We start from the raw sequence: 16146 nt of genomic DNA on the forward strand, positions 1-16146 counted from the left end.
TGCTATTCTTCCAAGACATGAGAAGTGCCATGTCTATTATTTTGGGCCAAATAACATTGCATTTCTTAGCAGTCCTGCTCCCAAAGTTTAGTACCACAAAGAATAAAATTGTGCTAGAATAATCACTTTTAAGCCAGAAATATTTAAGTTTGTATGTATTCAAGATATTCAAAGTGTTTCTGCTTCAAGTATGTGGCTGCCTTTGTCTGGTTTTGTAGAAATGAGTAGCAATTATAATACTTTACATTGAGATGAATTTGCAAGTGGTAGGACACCTAGGAGACAGTATATTCTTAGAGATGAATGGAACTTTTGGTGCTAGATGACCCTACTATATGCCTGTACCATTCATGTAAACTAGATTTTTAATTTTGACTTTAGCATACATTAGGTTATTGGGAGTTGCTATTAAACCTCACTGTTACCTGCTTTTTCTATTTACTCTTGTTTCCATTGCCACAAGAGTTATTGGTTGTCATGAAATAATTCATATTTCTAAAATCCATGCTAATTAGTGAGTGAACTTTTCACTGTTGGATTGGATTCAGAAAATAACCAAAGCTCTTTTTTCTTAAAAATGAAAACCCCAAACTAAAGAACTGTTTTGAAACAGTTCTTTGTGACTTTCCCCCCTTTATTCCAACCATCATTTTTATTTTATAAATTATTTTTGTCTCCAAACAATTTAAAACCATTGGTGAACATGTTTTTTAACTTAGTTTTAAAATTTTTTAAAATATATTCTTTGTTGTTTTTCATCTGTATTTCTTTTTATGTAAATTTTTTATTTATATATGACAGCAGAATGCATTACAATTTTTATTACACATATAGAGCACAATTTTTCATATCTGTAATTGTATATATAGTATATTCACACGAATTCGTGTCTTCATACCTGTACTTTGGATAGTAATGATTATCACATTCCACCATGATTAATTACCCTATGCCCTCTCTCTTCCCCTCCAACCTCTCTGCCCCATCTAGGTTCATCTGTTCCTCCCGTGCTCCCTCTCCCTATCCCACTATGATCAGCCTCCTTATATCAAAGAAAATATTCGACATTTGTTTTTTTGGGATTGGCTAACTTCACTTATCTTTATCTTCTCTAACTCCATCCATTTACCAGCAAATGCCATGATTTTGTTCTCTTTTATTGCTGAGTAATATTCCATTGTGTATATATGCCACTTTTTTAAAAAAAAATCCATTCATTTATTAAAGGGCATCTAGGTTGGTTCCACAGTTTAGCTATTGTGAATGGTGCTGCTATAAACATTGATGTGGCTGTGTCCCTGTAGTATGCTGTTTTTAAGTCCTTTGGGTATAGACCAAGAGGAGGGATAGCTGGGTCAAATGGTGGTTCCATTCCCAATTTTCCAAGAAATCTCCATACTGCTTTCCATATTGGCTGAACCAATTTGCAGTCCTACCAGCAGTGTATAAGTGTACCCTTTTCCCCACATTTTGCCAACAAGAGTATCTTCTTCTCCATCTTGTTGTTTGTATGCATAATAGCTGCCAATCTGACTGGAGGGAGATAAAATCTTAGAGTGGTGATTTGCATTTCTCTAATTGCTAGTGATGATGAACATTTTTTCATGTATTTGTTGATTGATTGTACATCATCTTCTGAGAAGTGTCTCTTCAGGTCCTTGGCCCATTTATTGGTTGGGTTATTTGTTTTGGGTTTTTTTTTTTTTTTTTTGGTGCTTAGCTTTTTGAGTTCTTTATATACCCTAGAGATTAGTGCTCTATCTGATGTGTGAGGGGTAAAGATTTGCTCCCAAGATGTAGGCTCTCTATTCAGCTCACAGATTATTTCTTTTGCTGAGAAGAAGCTTTTTAGTTTGAATCCATCCCATTTATTGATTCTTGATTTTAATTCTTGTGCCACAGGAGTCTTATTAAGGAAGATGGGGTCTAATCCCACATTATGGAGATTAGGGCCTACTTAGGGCCTCTATTAGAGGTAGGGTCTCTGGTTGTATTCTTAAGTCCTTGATCCATTTTGTGTTTTATCCATAAAACATGGTTTCTCAACCTGGGATCTATTAACCCAAGAAATTTTGTATAAGAATTTGTCTGTTTATGTGTAAATGTACTGCATACCTGCTATGAAACAGAAAACATATCCCCAAGGGTCTATGATCTCTCCCCTTTTTTTTTTGTTCCTCTAATTGTTAGCATTCCCTTGTTGATTTAGATTGTAAGCTACTAAGAACAGAAAAGTTTTTGGACTTTTTGGTTTTAGTTATGGTAGAAAGAGACTGGTTTTTGAGTTACCAGACTTGAGTTTAAACTTTTCACAAATTATCCAACTACCCACTTTCCTGTTCAGTATAATGGGGGTAACATTACCAAGACTCATACTAAGTAAATGAAATAATATTGTAAAATGCCTTGAATCTAGTAGTAGATAAGTATCAGCATCTGATCGACCAATCTATGAAGGTATTTGTGGTTTTACGTTATACCTTGTAATGATTACTAATGATTTATTAATGATTTAAAAGTAATAAATAAAGTCATACTTCTCAGAGAAAATAGATCCTCGTCTAAGCACAGGTATTGATCAAAGTTCTGTGGCTTATTAGGAGAGCATTCTGCCACAGCAGGGTCACTCAGTGAAGGGCCTGAGACTAAGTAGTACTTAAGGCTTCCATTACTGGTGCCAAATAATGTCAAAGGGTCCACAACCTTGACTTCTCTCTGAAACCATTCAGTATATTTTCAGGACCTAAGTATGAGAAACTCTTCTAATAAACAGAAGAGGAAGAATAGTTTAATCTCTCATGGACTAAATGGCTAGTAATCATATTTTATACCATAGTTGCTGAGCAGCTACTTCACACAAACCCCTGGCTTAGGTGTCTGCCCACCCTTCACAGGATATTAGGGTAGGAAATTTTCTAAGTAGGGGCTTCAAATTCTGGTTTTTCAACTTACTTATTTTAAAATCAGTTTCATCATCTGTAAATGGGGGATAATAACAAAATTCCTTTTATAGGTTTGTTGATAATTTAATGAGATACTTCACTTAAATGTCTTAGCACATAAAATGGGAGTAGTGGCACATGCCTGTAATCCCTGAAACTCAGGAGACTGAGGCAGAAGGATTGCCAGTTCGAGGCCAGCCTCAGCAATTTAGGGAGGCCCTCAGCAATTTAGCAAGACTCTGTCTCATAATAAAAAGTAAAAAAGAGGATATAAGTCAGTAGTAAAGCACCCCTGGGTTCAATCCCCAGTACCCTAACAAAAAGCAAACAATATCCCTCCAAAGTTCTTAGCACATAGTTCAAACGAATGTTATAGGTAAATAAATAGATAAGTAAATGTTACTTGTTATTGTTCTTATTAGTGCTTCTCAATATTTGCTTTATTATTCATCACTGACAAGTTTCCTCATGATTTCTGAGGCGTGTTCTCCTCACTGTACTTATTTATTCATGAAAAAAAGAATAAACAAACAAAAAAACCTTTAAAAGAACAACTAAATACCTACACAAACAGAACACAGGAAAAAGAAACTAGATCATAAAGTTTATCAGATTTTATTCAATTTAAATTCAGCATTTTGTCTACAAGTAGCAAAGTGACTCATTGAAGTCAGTGAGTAACTGTTGGTGGGTAGTTATTTATTTGGACCACCCTCAGAGGTAGTATTTACTTCTTGGAGCTCTGAGCAATTAAAAAAATCTCTTATATATGTTCAAGATCAGCTTTAAAATAATTCAGAATCAAACAAGGGTATCTTCTTCTCCATCTTCTCTTTTCACCTTGAGAAGAAAATGTTGGTAAGAACACAGGCCTTGAGGTAGGAAATACTGAGTGCTTACAATAGCACTTGACTCATAGGAAGTGTTTCATGGTTATGACACCTCATCATGGAAATAATATATTTTATCACTTTTTCATAACTTTGTTTCTTTCTTTGCTATAAAACAACCATGTGACATTCTGTGTTTCTCTATTACCCTTATTATTAGGAAACTCAGAGCTAAATTTGATGCTTAATTAACAGTGGATATAGGTTATATGAGGCCTAAACTATTAAAATTTTAGATGATCTCTTTAAGAAAAAGAATACAGTATTATATAAGAAAGTAAATATTTGTTCTGATAAGGAATTGCAACAATTTTCAGATTTTCAAAAGGTGAAAAATAGTATAAATACCACGAAATCCAGAAAAACAATATTTTTATAATTGCTTGATGCACCTTTATTCTGATTCTGTGCCTCATTTCCCTCTAACCTCCCACATGTTTATAAGTGCCTGTTGTCAAGGACACATTCATATTGCAATATAACATCTGGTCCTACATCTTTGGGTCACATGCCAAGTGAATAGTTACTGAGAATAAAGAAGGAGAGAGGAAAATTCCTGAAAAGCATTCCTACATGAGATGTCTAGCAATATTTTAACCATATATAGAATTTGACTGAGAATAATATATATATATATTCCACTATATCTAAACTATATATCTCCTCAGCTTCCTCAAAATGTCATGATTGTTCTAAGACCATTTGATTTTAGAAGTGTGATAAAAGGAACATTAGATAGAGGGAATCTTTTTTTAAAAAATATTTTTTTAGTGTTAATGTACCTTTACTTTATTCATTTATTTATATTAATGCTGAGAATTGAACCCAGTGATTTACACATGTGAGGCAAGCACTCTACCACTGAGCCACAACTCTAGCCCTAGAGGGAATCTTAATGAAGTTGAATAGCTTGCCCAAGGTAAGTGATAAAATAGGAATTTGAGCTTAAATCTGCCTTCCAAGAGTCATTTCACTGCATAGAGATAGTAGAGCTATAGATGTTTTACTAGTCATGTCAGGATACCAGTATTCTACAAAGGTCTTCTCTGCAAAATTGAAGTGGGCTGTCCATAGGGGAAGCATTCCAACATTGGCATAGGAGCTGCTTTCTCAATAAGATTTCTTTTGCTCAGGAAATAATAGCAAGAATCAATAAATGAGATGGCCTCAAACTAAAAGCTTTTGGACAACAAAGGAAACAAGAGCATGAAGGAAAAAAAAACCCTACATAATAGGAGAAATTCTTTGGTATTTTAACAACAAAAGGTTAATATCTAGACTTTATAAAGAGCTTAAAAAACTTAACACCAAAACTAAAACAGGCAAAAGTGAACTAAAAAGACACTTCTCAAAAAATAAAATATAAAAAATAGAAGTACAAATGGCCAACAATTACAAGAAAAACATGTCAACATTTCTAACAATCAGGGAAATAAAAATTAAAAACTGTGAGATTCTGTCTCACTCTGGTTAGAATGGCTGTCTGCAAGAATACAAATGATAATAAACTCTGGTGAGGATGCAAGGAAAAGGGTATCCTTATACATTATTGGTGGAAATGTAAATTAGTACAGCTACTATGGAAGTTACTATGAAGTTCTCTCAAAAAAACTAAAAATGGAAATAACATAAATTATACCAGTTATACCATTCCTTGGTATCTTTTCAAAAGAATTAAAGTCAGAATACTTTGGAGATACATACAGTCCCATGTTTACAGCAATACAATTCCCAATAGCCAAATTGTGGAATCAGCCTAGGTGTCTGTCAACAGAAGAATGAATAAAGAAAATGTGGTATATATACACACAATGGAGTTTCAGTCATAAAACAGAAAGAAATAGTGTCATTTGCATAAATGGATGAAAATGGAGAGCTTTATGTTGAGCAAAACAAACCAAACTCAGAAAGACAAGTGTCATATGTTTTCTCTCATACATGGAAACTAGAGAGAAAAAAGAACAAAACAAAAGTGGGGGATCTCATGAAAATAAAAGAGAAATAAGCCAAATTCATAAAGTCAAGGATCATATGTTTTCCCTCACATGTAGAAGCTGGAGAGGAAAAAGGAAATGAAAGGTAGAGGAAGTCTCATGAAAACCAAGAGGGAGATCAATTGAGGAAAGGGACCAGGGGAAGGGAAGAGGTGAATGACAGGGAAAATACTAGGGAATGATATTGGTCAAATTATATTGTTTTATTGTTTGCATATATGAACATGTAATAATGATTCCCACAATTATGTTTGATTATAATGCACAAACAAAATATTGATAAAAAAGAAAATAGAAGAGAGACCTTTAGGGTAGAGGAAGGGGATCAGGACTTGAAGAGGGGAGAGGTGCGTAAGGGGAAGTACTGGTGTGTGAAATCCATTAAATTATGTTATATGCGTATATGAATATGCCACAATGAAATCTATTCTTTATCATTAATATAAACCAATAATATTTTTTATAAAAAATGAAGTGGGATGTGAACTTAAATGAAATTGGCTTATAAAATTTCAGTTTCAAATACTGATATGAATTAAGATATTTTAAAAGTCCAATTGCATGGAAAGTGAAAAAATGAAAAGCTTTGCTTTCCTTGAAAAACAAACAAATAATCTCTTGGTATTGGAAATGGAGTACATTCTGGCAGAATAAGCCAACTTTACATAAACAATTATGGCAGACTGGATAATTGAGTACGTTGATGCTTATTGAGTCTATGACATCATTTCTGGCCAGACACTGTCTAATCACTTTTTCCAGAAGTGTTAGCACATACACTGACACACCTCCATTCACATGATGCATGCAGTTCAGCCTCTCTTCCTAAACAGGCCCATATTCATGGGAAATAACCCTCTGTTTATGGCTTTTGTATTATATGGGTTCTTCTTTCCACCATTTACCACCCAAATTCATAGGGAATGTCTCTCATAAGCCCACCCTTAGAATGTTAGTCTCCTGTGCCCTTGGACACCAACATTTCATACTACAGATGTGTTATCTTTTTTTCCCCAACTCTGAACAACAGGTATTTAACACATGTGGAAACTGGTTCTTCTATCTTCCTCTCAGGACAAGATTGTTCTGAACCTACCAGCCTCATCTAAAGGAAATATGGAAACACAGCACAATTCAGCATTCAAAAGATAAGTATCTGTAAAAGATTGAATTTTTTTTTAAATGGACATTTTTCTTTCAGTATTTTATAAAAAGAATTTTACTATATTTTAAATCTTTCTGAAGAGAGAAAAGAATTTAAAAGAGGTAGTGTATAATAACTTATTTCTAAATAAGTAAAACATTCCAAAATGAAGAAAGAGAAAAAGCTTCTACAAATCAGAAACTCAGTCAGAAAAGACCTTATTTGTCTCTGTTTTTCCAGTTCTGATCACCTAAAACCCTGGGGTCATCCTAAATTCCTCTCTTCTCTCATTCTCAGGCAAATTCTGTCAAGATAAATCCAGAATGAGGCCAATTTACAAATGGCCATCCACTGTGGTTCAATATTAACTGTCTTACTAGTACCACTGCCTCTTTTCCCTCTGTAGTTTATCCTCAAATCAGCAGTCAATGATACTTTAAAAACATAGTCAGACCATACCCTCCCCCACTGGCACTCCTATTGCCATCTATGTTAAAGCTTTGGGATCAGATCCAATCTCTCTGAGGCTCAGCCCTTACAATTCTCAATCTCTTCTCTACTCCAACCACATAGGCCTCATTATTCTATCTGGATCATACTAAGCATGCTTCTTAGGATCTTTGGACTTGTCTTAATTTGTCTTCCAAAGTCTGTATGCCTCTTGTCTCCTTCAGGTCTTTCACCCAAATGCTACCTTCTCAGCAAGGCCGTACCTATTGAAAATGTAACCTCATCATTCTTCTTAATCCCCTTTCCTGCTTTATTTTTCTCTATCGTATTCATCCCCCATTCACAAATATCTTCTAATTTAAATTTTGTTGTCTATCTTTTCTACTTCAATGTAAGTTCTATAAAGGCAGGGAAGTTCTGTTTGTTACTATATTCCTTGCACCTAGAATATAGGTGATCAGAAAATATTTGTGGAATTAAATAAAATCTAGTTCAATTCTTTTATTGTAAAAAGAAGAGGAACTGAGCTCTAGAGAGATTGATTGATTTTCCATCATATCCACTGCTGGCTAGGGTCATAGTAGGGATGCTGACTTTTAATTTAATGTGCATTTCACCACATGATATCTTCTTTTGAGCAATTCCTTTCTTTTGGGTACTAGGGATTGAACTCAGGGACAATTGACCATTGAACCACATCCCCAGCCCTATTTTGTATTTCATTTAGAGATAGGCTCTCACTGAGTTACTTAGTTGCTGAGGCTTGCTTTGAATTTGTGATCCTCCTGCCTCAGCATGTGCCTCCATGCCCAGCTTGAGCAATTCTTAACAATTAATGTTATATTAAATGTTGAAGACTCAGTATACCAAATACTGAGATAAGCAGAGACAACAAGAGAGGAAGAGTGATAATGAAAATATCATATATACACAGAGTCAGGAAGATAGGCAGAGACTAAAAAAAAAAAAAAAAAGAAGACAACGACAGAGATAGCTCTAACTATATTTATGCCTAACTATTTCTGATCCAGGTACAATCTTCAATCTTCCGTGTTATTTCTGGGTTAATTTTTCCCGATTTATTTATGATTCTATCACACCCTTGGAGTTTCCCTAGGAGCTATAGAACAAAAATGTATGATTCTTAGCTTGGCATACAAGTCACTTCTTCCTCCTGTTTTTCTCAACACAGCACCACATAATTTTCCCTGATATCTGACACTCATGTCATAGTGCTCCATTTCCCTTTCCAGATTCTTCAGATCTTTCTACATATTTGTCTGTCTACACATGTGTGGTTTACTGAACCTAAAATTTCTCTTCATTTCTTCTACATGAACATTTCTCCACATCATTTAAGAGCCAACTCAAAAATCCCCTTTATGAAACTTTCCCCTTCTCTCTCAGCAGTCAAGCTTTTCTGTCTTGGTGGTAACATTTACCACGTTGTTTATGTTTCCAATTTTTGTGGCATCATTAGTGGCTAGCACAGTGCTAGGGCCTAGAAGTTTCCAAAATATGTTAGTTGAATGAGTTAAGACCAATCACATAAACTTACTTGAATTGAATTCTTAGAATAAGTGGTTATGAGCAGGAAGTATGGGATCATGCACACTTTGCTGGTTATATAAAATAAAGTTAGGTTACTTCTTACCCAAACTTCTCCCCCCCTTTTTTTTTTTGGTACCAGAAATTGAACCCAGGGTCACTTAACCAATGAGCAATATCCAAACCCTTTATTCATATATAAGGGTTGGGGATATTTTAAATATATATATATATATATATATATATATATATATATATATATATATATATATATATTTATTTATTTATTTTGAGGCAGCATCTTACTGAGTTGCTTAGGGCCTTGCTAAGTTGCTGGGGTTGGCTTTGAACTTGCGCCCAAGCCATTTTAATTACAGGTGTGCACTACTGCACCTGGCTCAAACTTCTGCCTTGTGACAACAAATATCAAATTCTAGATTACAGCTTTAAGTCAGTGTCCACTGGTTGTTTTTAATAGTATACATTTTTTTTTACCAGCTTTGTTTTCCTTTCCAATGATTTCAGAAATTATGCATTTTAAGTCATTAATTAACTTAGAAAATATTGAGCATGCATTTTTGTCAGTACTGTAGGGCTTGGGGACACTAAGGTAAACAAGATAAATAATAGGGTAGCAAATCTTCAAAATATTACCGAACTTTTTTTTCTTTTTCTTTTTTTTACAATTGGGATAATAGGCAATAGTGTAAATGTAAGTAACTCTGAAAAAGCACAGTAATACCTTCTATTTATTGAGTTTTTTTCTTTTGTGTGTGTATGTGTGTGTGTGTGTGTGTGTGTGTGTGTGTGTGTGCTGGGTATTGAATCCAGGGCCATATCCCAGCCCTTTAATATTTTATTTAGAGATAGGGTCTTGCTGAGTTGCTTAGGGCCTCACTAAGATGCTGTGGCTGGTTTTGAACTCACAATCCTCCTGCCTCAGCCTCAGACTCCTAAACCACTGGGATTATAGGCATGTGCCACAGTGCCTGGCCTTATTGAGGTCTTCATATATGTAAATCACTGGTGTAAGTTCTTTGCATATTTAGTTTATTACTTCTGTTTGCCCTGAGTTTTGAGTTCTATTATTATTGTTTTGTTTTGGCATAGAAAAATTAAGTAACAGGGCCACAGGTTGGTGAAGGCAGAATTTGAATTTAAACTACTGTGCTTTATTTCTGTTTAGTGCTTATATAAGAATATTTTCAAGTTCTAATGAAGTCAGGTATGGAGTCCAGGTCAATTAAAAAATTTTCTCCCCACCAGAAAACACTAAAACCAAGAAGATACTTCAGTATGTGGCAAATGTTAGCCCAGAAACCAGACTGAAAATGCTTTAGTCAGGAAGACATCAGACTGACTTCTAATTGTGAGCCTTGTTATCCTCTCTGGACCACCATAAGAAAGTTATTTAGCAATTGGGTTTTGAAAAAATGTGTGTGTTTGACTAACTATTCTTTAAGGATATTTCAGTTTTGAAATCATTGCATTCAAATGTCACTTCCTCAAGGAGATTTCCCTGACCAGTCCACAACTCTTCGTCATCTCTCTTCTCTCACTGTGCTTTTTAGTTTTCGCCACAGAATTTATCATAACCTCACATTGTATTATAGATTTGATTTTAAAAAAAACTACTGTTTCCATAATGCCTAGAATAGTGCTTAGTATGTAGCATTTACTTGGATTTTTTCCTGAGCAAATATGTCTTCCAGGAGAGTGAGATAGGTAACAACCCTCAGAACCCACATGGGATCTTTCACAAAAATATATGCTTGGAACTAATAATCCCCAAACTGTAGAAAAGTATTCAAAATATTTTTTTTAAAGAATCTTCCATCAAAGGGAAAACTACATTTTGTGAACTTGGCTTGACAGAAGTTGACTTGGTATATTTAGCCATTGGACAGATCTAAATGAAAGCCTTAGAGAACCAAAACAGAAAGTCAGTCTCTGTCAGTGTTTCTTTCTTTCTTTCTTCCTTCAATTTTTCCCTATGAGTGGAGGAATAACAGTAGCCTGTCAGGATAGAGGTGCTAAATTTCTGTCTTTTGGGGATCTGTCCTCCTTGTTTCGTGGAGGTTGCAAAGTCTTAGACAGTCATATAGGAATGATATCCAAAGTGTGCTAGACACATAACTCCAGGGTTGACCTTGTTTTAAATGCCAGTTTTCCCAAAACACATATTCAACACCCATGCATTTCTAGTTTGTGAATAAATTAGAATGTAAGTCCCCATCCACTCTAGAAAACTCACCTTCATTTCCTTTGTTGTGCTCACTGCAGCTTATCGTTAAGTCATTATCAAACCAGTTATTAGCTGGGTCTCTGGGTAGAAAGCTGCTGAACCTTAGGGGAAAGATGAAAGTACTGGGAGAGAACTGAAGCATCAGCAAAAGTTGTTTCGACAGACAGCTTGATAATGGTCATTTCTCAAAGCTAGAAGTTTTTGTTTCTAATGTCTGGCTTCTATGAAGTGTGGTTGCTGCTGTTTCTACTTTTCTCCAAGTCTGTAATGTTTATGGAAAAAAGAAGTTGTCTAAACTTATGGTTTGGGCTCCCCATTGTAAAATGCATCACTGCTGTCTGTTGATGTCATTTGACAGATAGCCACATGCTGTCTACCATAGTCAACTTTTTAATGCTGAGCAGTTTTGGATAGAAGAGGAACACACTTAGAAACTCAAAGCTTTAATGTGTTTGAGACTTATTTTTCTGAATATAATATTTCAAGTTCTAATAAAATGTAGACAGTAAGTCTAGGTTAGTTTTAGTATTTGCTTCCTCTCATTTAATATCATATTAACACTAAATGGAGTTTGAAAACCATAGGGTAAGCTACAATTAAACTAAGATCTTTCCATTATATCTTATTGTTTTTAGTCACAGATGTATCATAATACAGAATCTTCCAAAATATATTTATAAGAATGCTTAAAGAATTATTAAAGTCTTGGCATTGGTCTCCTCAATCATAAGTGAGAAGATTAAATTAAATTAGTGTTTTCCCCAAGATTATTTATGTGCACAATCATAGTCATCTTTATGGTTATTGCCATATCCAGTTACAACTTAGATTATTTATTTAATATTTTTTCTTTCATAAAAACATTAAAAAACTTATTTCAAAAGGAACCTCTTCTTTAAATCTGTAAGTGGAAAACCAGTGTCATTTGTAAGTTAAAGAGGAGGTTGTGCATATGTTTCATAAATATTATTGTCTTACTGGTTTAGTGATATACTCCTATAATCCCAGCTGCTTGGGAGCTTGAGGAAGGAAGACCACAAGATTGAGGCCAGCCTAGAAAACTTAGTAAGATCTTCTTTCAAAATAAAAAAAAATATTGAAAAAGGGCAGGGGAAGTAGCTCAGTGGTAGAACACTCCTGTATTCAACCCCTAGTACCTACCCCCCACCCCCACAAAGATTATTCACACAGCTGATGGGCGTGCTGCACTTGATATTCTGGTATCATGGAGCATTTGTATTAATCAGTCCACATTTGTTCTTCACCCTTTCCTTTCCAGAAGAGCCCAGAAAATATTCCTTTGTCCAAACATTAAGAAACAAAAATCTTTGTGGTCAGGTATAATGAAGGGTTTTCTTTGGATTTTCAAAGTGGGGAACAGGTAAGAAAAAATAGAGGTCAGATAGTTGGGCTTATCTCTTAAGGACAAGGAGGATGCAAATACCATAAGAAGCCATAGGATGGAGTTTGTTTATTTTAACTGATGCAAAATATTTATTCCAAGTTAGTCATTTTATGCAGTAGTTTTCCCCCTCAATAGACTTATGCTAACCACATATTTTAAATTTATATATAATGTTGTCAGAATAATATTTGAAATCTCACAAAAGTTTATATTTTACAATGCACCCTGATTATCAAGGTTGCAAGAATAACACAACATTTCCTATATCTAAATATTTCACAGCTATACCCAAAAAGGAAAAGGAAAAAAAAAACACTATGCTTTGTAAGGACTAAAGTTACCCAAGCAGCCCAAAATAAAACAAAATATCCAAATTATTAGCATTAATTTAATACAGTTATAACTTTAATAGTCACTTTGTCTTTAACAATGATTGCTTGAGCACAGGGTTGAGTACTCTAAGGACTGGTTGTAGAAGCTGTTGCTACAGTGTCTCCTCCTCTATATACACTGTATGGGTGCATTGAAAAAAATCTTTCCCATCACACAAACTCTAATGAAGAACAAAAACAAAAGCTAAACAAAACTACTGCTCTTTCTTTGGGACATGATTATTTTCCTTGTACATGAAGTATTCAACAACAAAAGAAAAAGTAAAGGAAAAGAACGATTTCTGTGTATATTCCCTAAACATACAAGACAAGTTTGCTGGGTCAGATTTACTGTGGCATTTACTCTGATACCCTCTAGACCAGGTGTCATATTTATCATTTCCATGGTTGTCATTTATGTTCATTTTTATTATGTCTACTTCTGGGCATTGTCATCTGATATTTCATTTGTTTCTATGTCTGAGACATCAAACTCTGCTTTATAGGTACTTCTCCAGGGGGAGAGCAGGCTGGAACTGCAGCTTTGCAAGAAGCCATTCTTTGCAAACACATTCTCTGGGAGAGGAAAGAAATTCTCATCATTTTCAGGATATTACTGCCATCCCATTGCTTTCAATAACATGTGCTCTGCTTTTAGAGAGTATGACAGGATACCCCTTCCATGATGGAGAGAAAGACAGTTCTAAAGACAGCCTTCTTGTCCATTTTCCTTTGGTTCAGATATGCTGTTGTCCTTTAAATCCTCCAGCTTGCCTCAGCCTCTTTTCTTTGAGAAGTCTTCATTCTGGTCATCCTTGAGTCTTCAGGCACTCACTCTTCCTATTGGTGGTCTTGTGGGTCAACTTGGTCAGATGAGAGAGGCTGATCTTAATTGGAGGGGTGGTATTAGAGGGAATCTCCTTGGAAAAGCTTAGAACTATGCCATCAGCTAGTACCACTGCTTTGGTAGCAGATTGGATTGGTAAATGCAGACTTTGGGCTAGAGGAAAGGGATTCTTATTTGGGTTCCAGTCTGTTAGATTTCCGTGCATCAGGCTTAGAAGGAGGTGGTGCAGGCATAGACCCTTGGAATCATGATTGATGATTTGTTCCCATTTGCATGGTGAGATCTTGGTGAGGTGAATGTAGCAGAGAAGGCAGCAACAGGATTCTCTTTAGAAACTTTTTTGAAAACTAATGTCTTGGAGGGTTGCTTTGCACTATGTGATTGTTTCCACACTCCAGAAGGGGTCCCAATAGGTCTGTATGACTGACTCTGTTTGCCAGCTTCTGTATTCAAAGAAGGAAATTTTTCCTCTTGTAACTGCAACTTTTCCTCCTTGTCTTCTTTCTTTTCTTCCCTAATCTCTGTAGGTGGGGTTTTCCTGAAAGGCACAGCCTTTCTAGGAAAGGAATCTACCATTCCAATGTCAATGGTTCCCTGTGCCACCTCCACTATGCTGTCTCATTCCATCATGACTTTGGGAGGAACTGTGCCAACTAGAAAGGTTTCCTGTGATTTCAGGATATGCTCCCTTAAAGATACCAGAGTCTACAGAATCATGGTGGAACAGGGAGGGCTGGTGCCAGGAATCTCCTGTAGGTCATAGTGACTCATTGTTAAAAAAAGCTATTAAAAGGAATTGTGTGGATAGCTCACTCCAAATACACCTTCTTTTAAAAAAAATTGTTCTAATTAGTTATACATGACAATAGAAAGCATTTTATCACATCATACATAAATGGAGTATAACTTCTCATTCTTCTGGTTGTACATGATATAGGATTATACAGGTTGTGTAATCATATATGCACATAGGGTCATAATGTCCAATTCATTCTATTATCCTTCCTATTCCCATACCCTCTCCCCTCTCTTCACTCCTGTCTGTCTACCCAAAGTACCTCTATTATTTCCTAGTGCCCTGCTCCCCGCGGCCCACTGCACCCCCACCTTATTGTGAATTAGCATCCACATATCAGAGAAAACATTTGGCCTCTGGTTCTTTGGGATTGACTTTATTTTGCTTAGCATGATGTTCTTCAGTTCCATATATGTACCAGCAAATGCCATGATTTCATTCTTCTTTAAGCTGAGTAATATTCCACTGTGTATTCTACAGTTTCTTTATCCACTCATCTGTTGAAGGGCACCTAGGTTGTTTCCATAGTTCAGCTATTGTGAATTGAGTTACTATGAACATTGATGTGGCTGCATCATTGCCGAATGCTGATTTTAAGTCCTTTGGGTATAGACCAAGGAGTAGGATAGCTGGGTCAAATGGTGGTTCTGTTCCAAGTTTTCTGAGGACTCTCCGTAAGCTTTTCATACTAGCAATGTATGAGTGTATCTTTTCCCCCACATCATTACCAACATTTATTGTTGCTTGTATTCTTGATAATTGCCATTCTGACTGGAGTGACATGAAATCTTAGAGTAGTTTTGATTAGTGTTTCTCTAATTGCTGAAGATGTTGAACATTTTTTCATATATTTGTTGATTGATTGTATTTCTTCTTTGAAGTGTCTGTTCAGTTCCTTAGCCTATTTATTTGTTGGGTTATATTTTTTTGGTGTTAAGTTTTTTGAGTCCTTCGTATATCCTGGAGATTAATCCTCTATCTGAGGTGCATATGGTACAGCAAATCTACCTTCTTTTTGGGGTGGGTGTTCTCCATATTTTTCAAAGGGGACTGGAGGTGACTTAACTGGCTGGAGTATTGCAAAATTTAGCCAAACAGAAACAAAGTCATGCTATGACATTTAGGCCCATTGTCTGTTTTCAGCAAGGTGAGGCATCCAACCTCATGGACAGGTTCCTAGAGTATAACCTCTGTTTTCTGAACTCCTTGAATCTACTACTTGGATATCACATGACATTTTCATGTTAAAAAAGGTGCTGAAATAGTTTGGATGATAATATGCCTTGTGATGAAACACAAAGAAGCCCTGCTTTATGTGGCTGTCACTCTCAGTCCCCTCAGTAGCTTACCCTAAACCACACACTTCCAAAAGGGGTGGAAAACATAAAAGTATTTGTCACATTTGAAAATTGGATTCAGGAAAAAGAACTATGTCTATGTTCACCTCATTCAACTTCCTTGAATAATGGCACCATGATGCTGCCTAAATAGGTAATACATGGACATTTGCACAG

At 35.5% G+C, this 16146-nt stretch overlaps 1 pseudogene; it reads right to left on the minus strand.

Annotated features, from left to right (window-relative positions):
* Positions 1-13425: 13425 nt before the first annotated feature.
* On the minus strand, positions 13426-15752 carry LOC113192431 (vasculin-like protein 1; annotated as a pseudogene).
* Between the last annotated feature and the right edge of the window lie 394 nt (positions 15753-16146).

Source organism: Urocitellus parryii, chromosome 10, assembly GCF_045843805.1.
Source record: "Urocitellus parryii isolate mUroPar1 chromosome 10, mUroPar1.hap1, whole genome shotgun sequence".
NCBI lineage: Eukaryota > Metazoa > Chordata > Mammalia > Rodentia > Sciuridae > Urocitellus > Urocitellus parryii.